The 15237-nt window shown below is 46.0% G+C and overlaps 1 protein-coding gene across 2 annotated transcripts in view; it reads left to right on the top strand.

The window, feature by feature from the left end:
- The window catches only part of LOC147737464 (uncharacterized), a 489484-nt gene that overhangs the window by 312976 nt on the left and 161271 nt on the right, over positions 1-15237 (top strand). The window contains exon 4 of one of the 2 annotated variants that reach the window (XR_015297554.1): positions 1808-1858. The exons of the other annotated variant lie outside the window; for it this stretch is intronic. The gene's annotated coding sequence lies outside the window, so the exon portion shown is untranslated. The remainder of the gene's footprint in view (positions 1-1807; positions 1859-15237) is intronic. 2 annotated transcript variants of the gene reach the window in all.

Here is a 15237-nt window from a genome sequence, read left to right on the forward strand (position 1 = left end):
TGGGACGAGTATCGTGCGGGAATAGAACCTCTAAATATGTCAGTTTGGAAATGAACCAAGCATCACGCTTGAATGTCACAACTTTTTAAAACAAGGTAGTCAGGAAAGTGTGAGGAATATATTGCAGCTCTTTGCATTTTGACAGCCACAAGCAAATCTGAGAACAGAGTGGATGGATGTAGCAGAGACGAGTCTGTGTTTAACTGATTCTCTAAGAAGTTGCAGGAGAGATTACTGAGCTGCAGGAACCCAACTCTCCCCGAGAAGTGAATATTCCTAAAAGCATAGAGCGCTCCACGCTTTCATCTAAGACACTGACCTCTGAGGAGGCCGCATCACCAGTGAGTCGCATTCTTGGGACTGCTCTGGGTTGTTCTGTGAACTCCAGAGAAATGGGAATTGAGCTGAGAAAGCTCATCATGGCAGTTGTTACTGATGTGGGTTTAAGGCACACGTGGGAAGTAATGGGAAATGCCCGGATCAAGGACAATGTTGCAGTGTTGGGGCATTTTCAAGCAGTATGAGTGTATGCACTACTGTGAAAGTCTGCACAATTGATGTTAATGAGGAAGAATGTCTCCAGAGGGAATAACTTAGCTTTAGCAATTGATTCCATAGTTCGTTCCACCTTCCTGCGACAGGTAATGTGTCCCTTGTGTATGGTTCATGCTGGTACGGTGTTGTTAAATGAAAGGGCGGAATCAGGACTACCCATCAAGATTTTGTGTGATGTAGCCTTTGATAAAACTAGAGCCGTGAGAAACAGCTGACCAGCTCCAGTATAAATCCCAAAGCCTTAGGTGAGCAGGATATCGATATATACTGGATTACTTTGTTAGTCTGCTGGAATGATTGGGTAAAAAGATTACCTCAAAAATGTATGTAACTATCAATGGATGGTAAGGGATGGAATGGCAGAATCAGACTAAGTTGGTTTCGCTATGAGGCCGGGTCCTGATAATCCAGTGGTGTTGAGTGACATGCCGGTATCGAATGCCAATGACATTAAGAATACTTTACTACATTCTCCTGTTGTTAACCGAGTGGGTCCAGTGAATGGGTTGAGCATTGTATCAAACTTAAAGCTCAGGCGGTACCTCTCATTCATAGAGTGCGCTCTGTTTTTCTAAGGGTACAGAGTGAGTTTACTGCCCCTTTACATGATTTATGATGTCACCAATTCCTCTGAATGGTTTCACCAGTTCTTATTGTCCAGAAGAGGTCTGGGGGCATTCAACGTTCACAGACCACAGCCCTTTGGCTTGAAAGCTTAATGGTGTCAGTAAGGCCCCTGTAAGGTTGCTAAGGTTGTTTTTAAAATTACAACTTTGACATCAAATTAGTGCACAGAGACAGAAACTACAGGGCTGGCTGCTTATCTAGAAAGCCATTTTTGGGTAGTTTGTGTGACGAGGATTTGGATGTTCATGAATGTTTGTGGTAGCGGTGCTGGACGCTGGCCATGATGCTGCTTGCGCTGACCCAGGAGTGGTGCAAGTTAACAAGGACTTCACAGATGGTCTCCCCTGGGACTGGTGCTTAAGTGCTGAGGTGTTTGTGTATGCTCAAGTGGCGGCAGAGCTAGCTGTGCCTCTGAGTATGGTTGTGAGACCCGATTCTTTTGTTCTACTTGGTAAACCGACCGTACTTGTTGAATATTCACCCAGTGTGAGTGGTGAGATCCGCATTGCTGGTCTGCCTGAAGTTATGATGCTGCTGATAGTAGCGGGTCTGCTAAAAGCGATGGCGTGACTGGTGGAACTATAAAGCCAAATAAGAGACTCACAGCAGTAATTTCTCCTTTCAGAGCGTTATTGCTGCAGATGGAGTGAAGCCAAGAAGTAAGCACATTACTAAGGTACCAACAAAGTTTAATCTTTTTCATTTGTATTAACTGTTTCTCTTTTGCAGCATTTGGAAATGCATTTTCTAGCTTTGTTGCTTTTTGGTTCGTTTTTTATTGTAGGCTGATACCTTCGGTTTAAAGGGAAAGATGTTGTAGTGTAGGACCTTAATGCTGCAGTTTGCATTTCATTACCATCATTTGCTTACCCTGGAGAATCTCCAGGGTGTAGGAGTTTTGCTGTTCCAGAGTTCTTTCTTCAGCTTCTGGGCAGTTGTCACTCTGTGGCGATCAGTGGTTCTGTTTCTCTTCTCTTCTTGTAGTAGCTCCTATCAGAGCTTCATCCTCCCGCCAACGATAATAAGATGCCAGGCATCGCCCAGCACACCACACAGCCTATGATGGGCTACGTCAATCTGTTATTCTTCTAGTCAGCTCCTGTTAGTACTGGCCCCTGGGACCTGTTATCATTCTAGCCAACTTGAGTCTTTAGTAGCACCTTGGGACTAGTGATCATACTAACCAGCTTCAGTCAGTATTGGCCGACTGAGACCGATTATCCTGCTTAGTAACTCCAGTCAGTAGTGACCCCTGTACCTTAAATCCTGCAAATATTCAAAACCAGAGGTCAACTCTACAGCCAACCAGTTCCAGTCAATATTGACATGCATTGTTACCCTACTTGTAATGAATAACAGAGGCCAGCGTTGTTGCTAGCCAGCTCCAGTCACCAGTGGCCCGTCACATATTATCCCCAATAGGATCAATGCCAAGGCCTGTGCAGATGCTAACCTGCTCTAGTCAGCAGTGACTTACCAGGCCTGTTATTCTGCATTTAATCAGCAAGGCTTCGGCCCTAAATACACTCACCCCCACATCCTTACCGTAAAATAGCAATGTCATTTATGTACTTACATCATACGGTAGGTACCGCACTATATCACACGATCCCAAAAAAAAGGAAAAGAAAAAATTGCCTAACCGTTCAGCGCTCCACCTTGTCAAAAATGACCAAATCACACCAAGCACTGTAGCCCGCCACATCACATGGCACACTCAGCCACAACATGACAAGATACCACGGCCGGGATTTGGGGGCCATTAATCCTCTCTTCCAGGCATGTGTGCTGTAGATGTACATGCTTTGCATACTCCTGCCATCTTGTGTTGGGTCCGGATATTTGCAAGTTGTTTTTCTTTGAAGAAGTCTTTCCAGTCACGAGGTTAAAGGACTCCTCCTTTCGGTGATAGTGCACATGGGCATCGACTCCATTGTTAGATTGTTTTTTTATGCCAAACTGGTTGGGATGCATATTTCTGCGCTCCGAAACTGCTCTTCGGGTTCCCCTCAGTGCGCAGTCCACCTTACCCTCAACGGTATTGTTTCAGTACGCGTTTCCGTGTTTTCCGCGTTTCAAATCGATTGACTAACTCTCCATTTTTGATAGAAAACCTTGTGGGCAACCGTCGGGCTTTGCTGCGTAGGGCCAGCCATCTGCAAATGGAACGGACTCCATTCCATTTCTGTCCTGGGTGGCACTCCAAGTACCCTCGCACCGACCTACATCAAGTTTGTGACTTGTGCCTCTCTCCGCAGCACAAGGAGGAAGACTACGACGCTTGTAAGTCATTTCGGTCCAAGAGGAATCTACCCGATCATCAGGCTCGACGACGAGAGAGGCAGCATCAAAGCATTCAACACACTCTGGATATCTTTGGGGAAGAATCTGAGCAAGACGAGATAGAAGCGTCTGCCGTAGAAGAAGAGGCCCATCTCTATGCCAGAGCACAATCGGGGCATGCTGGGGCAGCCATGTGATTGCAATTCTACGTCATGCCAGTACCATAGGCGACTGACCAAATGTATAGGTTATCTTGCGCCCTTCTGACATCTAAACAGGCCTAATAAACAGCATTTGGGTGTCAGCTGAATACTTAGTTGTGTGGCATGCACCATTTCTTCGACAGCTTGTTGCCAGAAGGAGTGTATTGCATCGCAGGATCATGGTTAATGTAAGGAATCAGCCCCCACAGTGTTGCAGCGCAAGCATATATCTGGGCAAGACACGACCATTCGATAAAGGTCTTGTGGCGTTAAGTAGGTTCTTTGCAGAAAATTATAATGTATCAGTTGAAAATGGTCATTACTAGAAATCATGCGTATTAGTTCACAGGCCCGCTGCCAGGCTTGATCTTCCAATGTAATGTCAAAGTCTAAATTCCAGGCCTCTCGGGCCCGTGTGTAGTGCCTACTGTATCTGATCGCATTGTTCTGTAAAGATGCATAATTAGGTGTCTACACGCACCATAGGTTAGCAGTATCTCAAGGGTTTGAGTATGCGGCGGAGCTGTCGGATAGCACGGCCAGGTGTGCTTAGTTGTGTCTGAGATTGGAGAAACCTCTTGTTGAACCTTAGCAGATATAGTGGACTATGTGCTTGACTTTTGCTCCAGGATGTATGAGTACGTTAAAATAGTAAGCAAAAACGTTGCGGCCAGCCTAGAGCTGCAGAAGCTCTGGTGATGCCAAAAGGCTGCTATGGTTGAGTTCCAGCCAGGGCAGATGGTATGGGTTTTGGGGCCTGTGGCTCCTAGGGCTCTGCAAGGAAAGTGGAGTGGACCCTACCCTATCCTAGAAAGAAAAGGCGGGTCACCTACCTGGTAGACCCTGGTTCTGAAAGGAATCATAAGATATCAACCGCCTTACACCCTACTATGACATGGCAGATGTGACCATGCTCATGGTTACGGATGAGGATCGGGAAGCAAAGAGTGAACCTGGCCCTGACCTGTCCAACAATCCAAAAGATGGGTCAGTGGAAGGTGTGGTCTTGTCAGACAACCTACTTGCCCATCAGGAGACTGATTGCAGACAAGTCCTAAATCAGTTTGCTGAGCTCTTCTTTTTGACCTCTCGCCAGACTCGCTGGTGTATCCAGGATGTAGATGCTGATGGATGCCTACCTGTCGAGAATAAAACATACAGGCAGACTGAACATGTGAAAGAGAGAATCACAGCTGAAGTGAGCATGATGCTGGAATTGGGAGTTCTAAAGCCTTCTGAGAGCCCCTAGACCTGCCCGGTTGTCTTAATCCCCAAGCCTCATAACTAGGATGGTAAGAAAGAAATTAGGTTTGTGTGGACATTTGGGGCGTGAATGCTGTGATCAAAAGCGATGAATACCAAACTCCATGGGCAGATGAACTTATTGACAAGTTGGGAGCAGCCAAGTATCGGAGTATGTTTGATCTGACTCCAGGAACAAAAGAAATATCTGCATTTTCAATCCCAGATGGGTCTTATCAGTTCACTGTAATGCCCTTTGGTTTGAAAAATGCACCTGCCACTTTTCAAAGGTTGGTGAACTAAGCCCTTGCTGGATTGGAATCCTTGAGTGTAGCCTTTCAACACAATATTGCTGTCTTTAGCTTCACCTGGCAGGATCACCTGATCCACCTTAGGAAAGTACTGGGGGCTCTGAGAAGTGCAGGCCTCATTATCAAGGCATGCAAGTGCCAGATAGGGCAGGGAAAGGTTGCATACTTGGGTCGCCTCGTGAGTGGAGGCCAGGTTCAACCCTTACAACCCAAGATCTAGACCATTCTGGACTGGGTGGCTCCAACTACCCAGACTCAAGTGAGGGACTTCCTTGGCTTCCCTGGTACTATAGGAGGTTTGTGAGGGATTATGGCACCATTGTGGAACCCCTCACAGACTGACTTCCAAAAGAATGCCACAAATAGTGAACTGGACTGTGAGCTGTCTAAAGGCTTTTGACACGTTGAAGGAAGCAATGTGCTCTGCAGCTGTTCTGAAAGCTGAGGATTATGCCAAGCAATTCATTGGGCAGACTGATGCCTCTGAACATGGTATAGGAGCAGTGCTATCCCAAAGACATGACCAAGGTCAAGATCAGCCACTGGCTTTCATCAGTAGAAGGCTAATCCCCAGGGAACAGCGTTGAAGTGCCATTTAGATGGACCCCTTTGCTGTGGTTTGGTCCCTTGAGAAGTTTAGGTCAAACCTCTTTGGCTCTCACTTCCTAGTTCAAACCGACCACAGGCCTCTCCGATGGTTAATACAAATGAAAGGTGAAAATTCCAAATGGCTAAAGTAGTCCATCTCCCTACAGGGAATAGACTTTGAAGTGAAACAGAGACCTGGGACTGCCAATGCAGATGGACTTTCCAGGTTGTCCCATTTAGACAATGTTTAATGTTATGTTAAAAATACTTATAAAGCGCGCGCACACCACAAGATTTCATGGCGCTGCGGACAAGGGAGTCCTGCCGCTAAGTGATTTCATTCATAAGCCTGGCGAAAGAGCCAGGTCTTTAAGAGTTTCCAAAATTGAGGATATGATAACATCGATCTAAAGTCCTGAGGAAGAGAATTCCAAAATTGAGGGGCCAGGACCGCAAATCTTAGTCCCCCCCCAATTTCTAGCGTTTAAAGGAAGGAGTAGCTAGGGGATTCAAATGGGAAGACCTAAGATCCCGAGTGTGGATATATCTCTGGACCCAAGTAGATACAGGCACTGGGCAGTTGCCATGGAGCGCTTTAAAGAGAAGGCATCCCAACTTGAATGCACTGCGTTCGACTACCAGAAGCCAATGTAACTTTTTCATAAGAGGGGTTACATACTGCATTCTTGGCTGGCGATAGATTAATCTAGCAGCCTGGTTTCGCACTAGTTGCAGTCTTTTAGATTGATATGCCGGAATGCCAAAGTAAAGAGTTAGTGTAGTCAATGTGAGAGATGACTAAGGCTAAAGCAACTTGGGTAAGAGCTTCAGTTGTGAGAAATCTACTGTTCTCCAGTAATGGGGTATCTTTTATAGATTCACATGCTTGAATCATTCCCCGTCGTTGAAGTGGGATTCCCACGGTACATAGAATAGCAATATAACAATAGCATAGCGAAAGCATAGCTAATAGAGCAATAGGAAGTATTGTAACATGGACGTTAATAGGAAAAAAACGTGTCACTTTAATAACTTGTCCAAATCATTAGATATGGTACAAACTCCAGCCAATCAGGCGACAGCGCCCTCTGGAACCTTCTCCTCAGAGGCTCAGGCTCTCAGATCTTCTACCGCACATCGTGTGTAGGGAGTCTCCCTGAGCGCTGCTCAGTACCTCTACCTTTTCTCTTCAGAAACCCGTCTTCACTGCTTTGACTACTAGAAAGAGGTCACTCATCAGACACTGTGAGTCTTGTGTGAAACTCTGGCTTCATTCCAAAGACCCCCACAAAAAATGTATCTACTTCCTCCACCCTGAACATCAGGTGAGAGATTGTAAAATCTGCTGGACTTTTCCTCAAAAGACTTTAAGAGACAGAGAGGGAAGTCTACTTCTGTGGTTACAGAAACTCAAGACCAAGGATAATCCCTTATCAGATTTTGAGAGGGATTCCTCTCTCAGGACTGTCATCTCTAAGAAGAGGGCTTGTGAGGCGGAGATGGTATCTGCTATGGCTAAGGTGCTCAAGAAAGACCACACCTCTACTCATGAAGGCCTGACTTCTTCCTCAAAAAGGGCTCCTGCTCCTTCTAAGGGACTACCTCTGCCCTCTACGCCTCCGAGAACTGCCTCTAAGTCTCAGGCGTCTAAGTCTCTTCCTGAGTCAAATTTGCCTAAAAAATGGGTTCCTCGTCGACGAAGACTTCCGTCGCCACTGCTACAATGACGACTTCCACCTTTTCTTCTCTTAAACCTACAATGATTATTTAATTCGCGTCTTCTCCGTCAATGTTTGTCATGCTTGTCTGCCACCTCCCTCACTTCGCCGTCGATGAGAAAGAGGACTGTCTCCGGTCGGTCATCGTTGGATGCCTCCTCACCGACGAGACGGTCGATGGCTCTCAATGCTCTACCTGCTTCGTCGACAGATGCCTCGTCGAAGGTTGCCTCGTCATTGAAGGGTGCCCAAGTCGGCAGCTCTGGCTGCTGCACCACATCCTCTCCCCATAGCAAGTACATAGGCTGGACACTCGTCATTATGAGTTCGCAGCTCCATGATGGCTTCACTGAAATATGTGATGTTTGGCACCAAGCATCTCAACATAATAAACTTGCACCGATTCCAGTGTAAATTTTTATTAAAAATTGCAAAACAGAGGGCCCCTTAGCGGGGTCCCCTGAAACCAATCAATCTTTAGTGTGGTCATTGACTGGCCCGAGCCAGCCTGCTACCACCGGAGTGTGTTCTGACCTCAGGGGAGAGTGCCTGCGCACTCTGAGGCTGAGAACAATGCATTTCCTGTGTGGAGGTGTTCACGTCTCCCCTGGACAGGAAGAGCCATCCGTGGTGGGGAGCTTCAGAGGTCTTGCCTCCTTTGTAATGCAACCCCAGCCTCTCCTGTTCGAAGGAGCTGGCCTCCATCCTGTCCTCACACCCTTTTTGGCGGCAGGACAGGTGGGAAACCTTTGGTAGAAGAGGAGATGTACCCCCCTCTGCCAACTCTAGCCCTCGGGTGCTGGAGGCTAGGTCAAGTTCACTTTTCAGTGCCCACCATCTTGAAGATGATGGGACTTTTCCAGTTAGGGCTACAACTGTGTCCTCCTCTCACAGAAGGTGGGCATGTTAGAGGGCATAGACACCCCATGCAAAGGGCCCATTGGACACTACCTGTCACTCCCTTGTAATGCCCTTAAATCTAGTTTTCAAGTGGCATCCCCAGTTTCTGAACTTCAGTTCCTGATGACCTAAGAAGAGCCGGGCACTACCGATGTGCACAGCAGAGAAGATTGCAGAGAACTACTGTACACAGGTGTTCCAGGACCTTTTGTCTAAAGTAAAATCTGTATCCCCTACGGACTGCTGCCCACCACACATCCTAAAAGAAGCCTTCACCGTCTCCCGGGTCCAGACCTCTCTCTTCTGAATGAGTCCCTATTCTAGGGCTGTGTCCCTTAGGCCTTTAAAGATGCAATTGTGGTTCCCCTTCTGAAGAAATCAGGGGCAAACCCCAGATCCTGTTCAATTACCGCCCAATCTCTTTGCTGACCTGGCAAAGGTACTGGAGGCTCATGTGGTGAAGTGCCTGTCCAATTTTATTGAACAGTCCAATCCAACTATATCGACTCACACTAAGCTGGTTTTCGGCCTGCCCACTCAATGGAGACCGTAATACTGCGAGAGAGGGCTGAAATTGAGGGGCCAGGACCGCAAATCTTAGTCCCCCCCCAATTTCTAGCGTTTAAAGGAAGGAGTAGCTAGGGGATTCAAATGGGAAGACCTAAGATCCCGAGTGTGGATATATCTCTGGACCCAAGTAGATACAGGCACTGGGCAGTTGCCATGGAGCGCTTTAAAGAGAAGGCATCCCAACTTGAATGCACTGCGTTCGACTACCAGAAGGTAAAATATTTATTTATGTTTTTAAATATTATAAATTAAATATATTAATTTAAGTAATTTTTTAAATAGGTATGAGAATAGGAGTATATGTTTTGGGGTACTGAGGTATATGTTTTGGGGTGTTTGGGTATTTTTAGGTTTTAGGGCAGGGTTTGGGTTTTGGGGTACAGGGGTGTTTTTAGGGTAGGGTTTGGGTTTTTGGGGTACAGGGGTGTTTTTAGGTTTTAGGGCAGGGTTTGGGTTTTGGGGTACAGGGGTGTTTTTAGGTTTTAGGGAATGGTTTGGGTTTTTGGGGTACAGGGGTGTTTTTAGGTTTTAGGGCAGGGTTTGGGTTTTGGGGTACAGGGGTGTTTTTAGGTTTCAGGCCCTGGTGCTGTTGGATCTCTCGCCCGCCTTTGACAGGGTCGATCATGGGATCTTATTGGACCATGTCAAGGAGGCTGGCAATCAGAGCTCAGCCCTTAGTTAGATTAGCTCCTTTCTAGAGGATCGCTCCCAGTCAGTCTAGAGCGAGATTCCACCATGAGCGGACCTCGTCTGGACTCCTCAACGTTACCTTCAGCCTCTGCAAGGAGACCCCCCTCAACCCTGACGTGCTTTGGTATGCCTTTTCTGACACCAAAAGGCACCCTTGCAACCATCCGTCCTGGGCTTTGGTGAAGAGGACAAAAGGTGTTGCTACATCCTCAAGAATCAAAACTTACGATGACAGCTTTTGGTTTCCTTTGACCGGCCTCCGGGCCCTATTGCATGTGGTACTCCATTAAGGTGTCAGAGATATAAGCGCGTTCCCTGGTGTGGCATAAAGCCCGATTGATCAGGATGATCCACTGTTGCAATTACTGTCCGCAGGCAGATCACCTGGGCATACGCAAGGACCTTAGTCTCAAAATTAAGCAGGGAGGTAGGTCTATAAGACCCACACTCAGTTGCTGGTTCGTCCATTTTTGCGATGACCACCACCTCAGATGTTATTTGGTCCTCTGGGAGACACCCTTATTTTCAAGCAGTCTGAAACCTCCTCTGGAGGCACTCTCTGATTTTATCCATCATGCTTTTATATAATTCTATGGGGAGCTCATTGGACCCCGTCGCTTGCCCTATTTGTTCCTATTGTCTTATTTATTTAGTCTACTGTCAGGTCTTGGTCTAGTGCATCTCGGTCCTCATTCGTTCAGGTCTTTCAGGAAGTCTCTCCCGGTATTTCTGTCCCTTTGTTGTCAGTGTCCTCAAGGATCCAGTTCCGTCCTTTGTCTTGTCTTTCTAACCATGTGTAACAACCTGGGGTCGTCACAAGCACAGGAATATAGACAAAATGCAAATGAACAATTGGCCACCACTACCTCTCACTCATTGTAGTCTCTACAGAACGTCGACACGCAGGTAGACAATCAATCGGAACACTGGCCCTTTAATGCTGACTGGGAATACGAGTGGGAGGAGTCACAACAGGACACGGAGACGTCTTATTCCAGGGACAACGAATCACGTGGGTGTTTATTCACCCGGAGGGAACAGACGGAGGAGCGGAGCGGAGACGGAGCGAGAGACGGAGCAGAGCGGAGTTCGGCAGCGTATGAAGAGAGAAGACAAAGAGTCGTTGAAGAGGACGCGGAGGACGAGAAGCCAGGAGGCCACCGACCCCACGAGCCGCCCAGCCATACACCCGCGGGAGGTGTATGGCTCAGCCAGGTATGGGATAAACTCAGGGGCTGGGTCAAACGTAAAGCAGTTGGTACCGATTAGACCTGGGATATCCCCCCCTCTTCCTGGTACCCCCTTCCCTGAGCACTAAACCCCTCACGCCGGCAATAGCTTACTTGTGTGTCACCGGTAGTTTGGTCCTCACTCCCTTACCCTTTCAGCAATTAGACAGAGCAAACAGACCACTTATACCCGTTATCTTTTTCCCTGTTTTCCAACAAGCGGCAAGACGGAAACCGAAGATCCTATTCCGCAGAGAAGACTGGACATGGAGCATAGAGCATCGTCGGCGGAATCTGGGATTAGGAAGACCGCGAGAAGTCGGCCCCCGGGGGGCCTAGTTCTTGGAGTTTCAAGGCATAATCATAGGACCGGGAAAAAAAAAAAAACCCCGGTTATTGTCTCCAACGAACCAGAACGTCCCAAAAGATACGACTACGCTCACCGCCTGATCTCCTCAAGTCAGTTTTAGAGGTTGCGTAGAGAGACGACAGCCAGCTTGCATGGGTTGGTGCTAAATTTTCAATCCAAACCTTACATATCTCTCTTCTTGCAAGCAGTATGGCGAAGAACAGAAATGTCCTAGCGTGGCCCTTTATATTGTTGTCCCATCCAAATATAATCAAGGAAAGTGTGATGGAGATCGAAGTATTAAGGATGGAGTCCAGAGTTGCTTTAACTTCATTCCAAAATTGTAATATGTTGGGGCATTCTTTGAACATGTGGACGTCTGAGGCTGCGATCTGGCCACATTTATTGCATTTCTTCCCTGGGATAAATTTAGAAAGTTTTAGCGGAGTAAAATATGCACGGTGAATTGTAAAAAAGTGATTGCGTCTTAGCCATGCAGGTTTGACACACTTATATAATAGGGTACAGGAATTCTGCCAGGTTTCGATGCTCTGGGCCCCCAGATCTGAGCCCCATAGTTGTTCCGGGAGGGTGAAATCTCCATCTATCTCTTCTAGCAGGCACCAGTACCATTTCGAGACCTCTTTTCCCCCTGCAGGTTGCGCTACCAATTTCTCTTCGGTGGTACTATGCTTCCCTAATGGTGGCCCAGATCTATTTGTTGCCTTAGCCCAGCTATCTAATTGTAAATACTTAAACCTCGAGAGCTCTATCCCCCACTGCTCCCGCAAAACCTCCCAGGGCCTCAGAGAATCACCTGTCAACACGTCGCCCCATGTTAGTATCCCTCCTACTCTCAACGGAATAGTAAGCCGATCATCCCAGCAGGAAGGGAGCCCTGGGGAATCCCAAATGGGCGCAAGGTTGGAGTAGTATGACAAGCCCAGGTTCCTCCTTATATGTGACCATAGCTTCGCTTGGGACATAAGAGTTTTTAATTTAACTTTCTTGAAGTATTTCTGTTCTCCAAACTTGAACATGTAGCCGTTAGTTGGTAAGCCAGCACCAATCAGCATTGCCATGAACATGAGGCCTATTGATGTATTGGATGGCACTTTTAAGAGCATTCTCGAATGGGATAGTTGGAATGCCCACGCATAGTATTGTAGATCTGGTAGGGATAGGCCCCCCTTTTCCCTCCTCCTCCTCAGCTTTTTCCACGATATTCTTGCTGACTTGTATCCCCAAACGAAGGAGTTAAGCTCTCTCTGGCATTTCTCTAGCGCTGTTTTATCAAATGCAAGGGGGATCGTGTTAAATAAGAAGGTGAACTTGGGAAGAATTGACATTTTTAGCAAACTTACTCTACCAAGAATAGTCAGTGGGAGATTAGACCAAGATTTTAAAGATTTTTTAATTTCCTTAAAAATTCTCTCAAGATTGACTTGGGCAATTTGTGCGATATCTTGCACTATCCCAATTCCCAAGTATCTCATTGAGTTTGATGTATTTAGCGTTAGGTCAGGTATGTTCCATGCCATAATGTCTGTTTTGGAGGCGTTTATCTCATAGCCCGAGATGCGGCCGAAATCTTCGGCTCTCTCAATAACTACTGGTAGAGCGATCTCCGGGTCTGAGGTAAAGACCAAGATGTCATCTGCGTACAAGGCTACTCGCTTTTCCCACTCCCCGAACCCAAAAGATGGAATAGAGTCTTCTTGTCTGAGAACTTCCGCGAACGGTTCAATGTATAGGTTAAAGAGGAGGGGGGAAAGCGGGCAGCCCTGTCTTGTGCCTCTAGAGATCTTGAACGATTCAGACAGCTTGCCATTTATTAGAAGCCGTGCTGTTGGCGATTTATATATAAGTTTTATTGTTCGACAGAGTTTCTCCCCTAAGTTGACCCTCTTTAACACGTCGTTTAAATAGGACCAGTTTACCCTGTCGAAAGCTTTAGCTGCGTCTAGGGTGAGGGTTGCCAGTGGGATAGAAAAAGCTGAGGCGATATCGATTGCCCCCACTAGATCATATGTTAGGTCAGAAAGCTGACGCCCTTTAATGAATCCCTTTTGATCTTGATGGATTATTTCCCCCATTACTGATCCCAATCTAGCTGCTAAAATAGAAGCATATATTTTGTAGTCATTATTTAACAATGATATAGGGCGGTAAGACCCACATAGTGTTGGGTCTTTTCCAGGTTTTAAGATCAAGACTATAGTTGCCTCGCTCCATGATTGAGGTGGGTCGTTACCGTCCTTCAGAATATTGTTAAAAAGGGCCGTCAGCGTAGGGACAATTGTATCGGCCAAGGCTCTATACAGTTCTCCGGGGAGTCCGTCAGGACCTGTAGCTTTTCCATGTTTTAGTGCGGATACGGCCTTTTTAACCTCTGCCTCTGAGATGTCCAAATCCAATGCCTCACTTTGCGCTTGCGATAACTGTGGAAGAGATATCTTATCCAGCCATGTCTTCCTTGCCTGTTGGTCATCTACAATATCATCCCTATATATTTCGGCAAAAAACTGCGTAAAGGCAGTACTGATTCCTTCATCTGATGACCTGAGCTGATTTTCCCCCTCTGCCATGATCCCTCTTATGTGGTTTTTTGCTTGGTCTGCTTTGACCCTCCAGGCTAGAATTTTACCTGCGGTTTCTCCGAATTCAAAATTGGACAATTTGCTCGCCTCCCATTTCTTTGAGACCCTTTCTTGTAGGATATCTTCTATCTGACTTTTGAGGTCTGACATATTTTTTTGATCTTGTAGTGAGCCAGTTGTGCCCCTAAGCCTTTGTTCAATTATCTCTAGCTCCTGTTCTAGGTTTTGGATTTTGGATAGATAGTTTTTCCTCCTAAAGGAAGCTCTGTTGGTGATGCAGCCTCTCAGGTATGCCTTAAGAGTTTCCCATACTAAGGCAAGGGAGGTTGAGTGCAAATTGCTATCTAAAAACATCCCAGTTTCGGAGTTGAGATATGTCACTTCCTCCGGGACCAATAGAATAGTTCGATCAAATGACCAGGAGGGATGTTTTTTGTGAGTCTGAAGTATTAAGGTGAAAGACAGAGCTGAATGGTCGGATAAGTGAGAGGGTATATACTTTATACTGGCTATAGAGTTTTGGAGACAGTAGCTAAACAGGGCAAAATCTATTCGTGAAGTATGTTTGTATTTTAGATTCCGATAGGATACCCCTGGTTTAGTGCCGGCTCTTTCTCTCCATAAATCTGCCAGACCCAGGTCCTCCATAATCCCTTTTAGAGACTGTCTAGATTTTGAAGGTGGTTGACAACTGTACCTGCTGTTATTAGTGGTTTTATCAAGTTTTGGATTCAGAATAACATTAAAGTCACCTGTCCAAATTATGGGGTCAGAAGTGGTTATTAAGTCGTTTCTTATTGTTTCTAGAAAGGATGGGTCATCAGAGTTAGGACCATAATACCCGACTAAATTGTATTTCTGCCCATGTATAGAAAGATTAACTATGAGCCATCTTCCAGAATTTTTTTTATTTTATTTAATATTATTTAATTGATTTAATTATTATTAATTATAAAAAAATATTTATTTATGTTTTTAAATATTATAAATTAAATATATTAATTTAAGTAATTTTTTAAATAGGAATGAGAATAGGAGTATATGTTTTGGGGTACTGAGGTATATGTTTTGGGGTGTTTGGGTATTTTTAGGTTTTAGGGCAGGGTTTGGGTTTTGGGGTACAGGGGTGTTTTTAGGTTTTAGGGTAGGGTTTGGGTTTTTGGGGTACAGGGGTGTTTTTAGGTTTTAGGGCAGGGTTTGGGTTTTGGGGTACAGGGGTGTTTTTAGGTTTTAGGGCAGGGTTTGGGTTTTTGGGGTACAGGGGTGTTTTTAGGTTTTAGGGCAGGGTTTGGGTTTTGGGGTACAGGGGTGTTTTTAGGTTTTAGGGCAGGGTTTGAGTTTAGGGATAATTAAATTATATTGACCATTTTTA

This window comes from Lissotriton vulgaris, chromosome 1_1, assembly GCF_964263255.1.
Source record: "Lissotriton vulgaris chromosome 1_1, aLisVul1.2, whole genome shotgun sequence".
Classification (NCBI taxonomy): Eukaryota; Metazoa; Chordata; class Amphibia; order Caudata; family Salamandridae; genus Lissotriton; species Lissotriton vulgaris.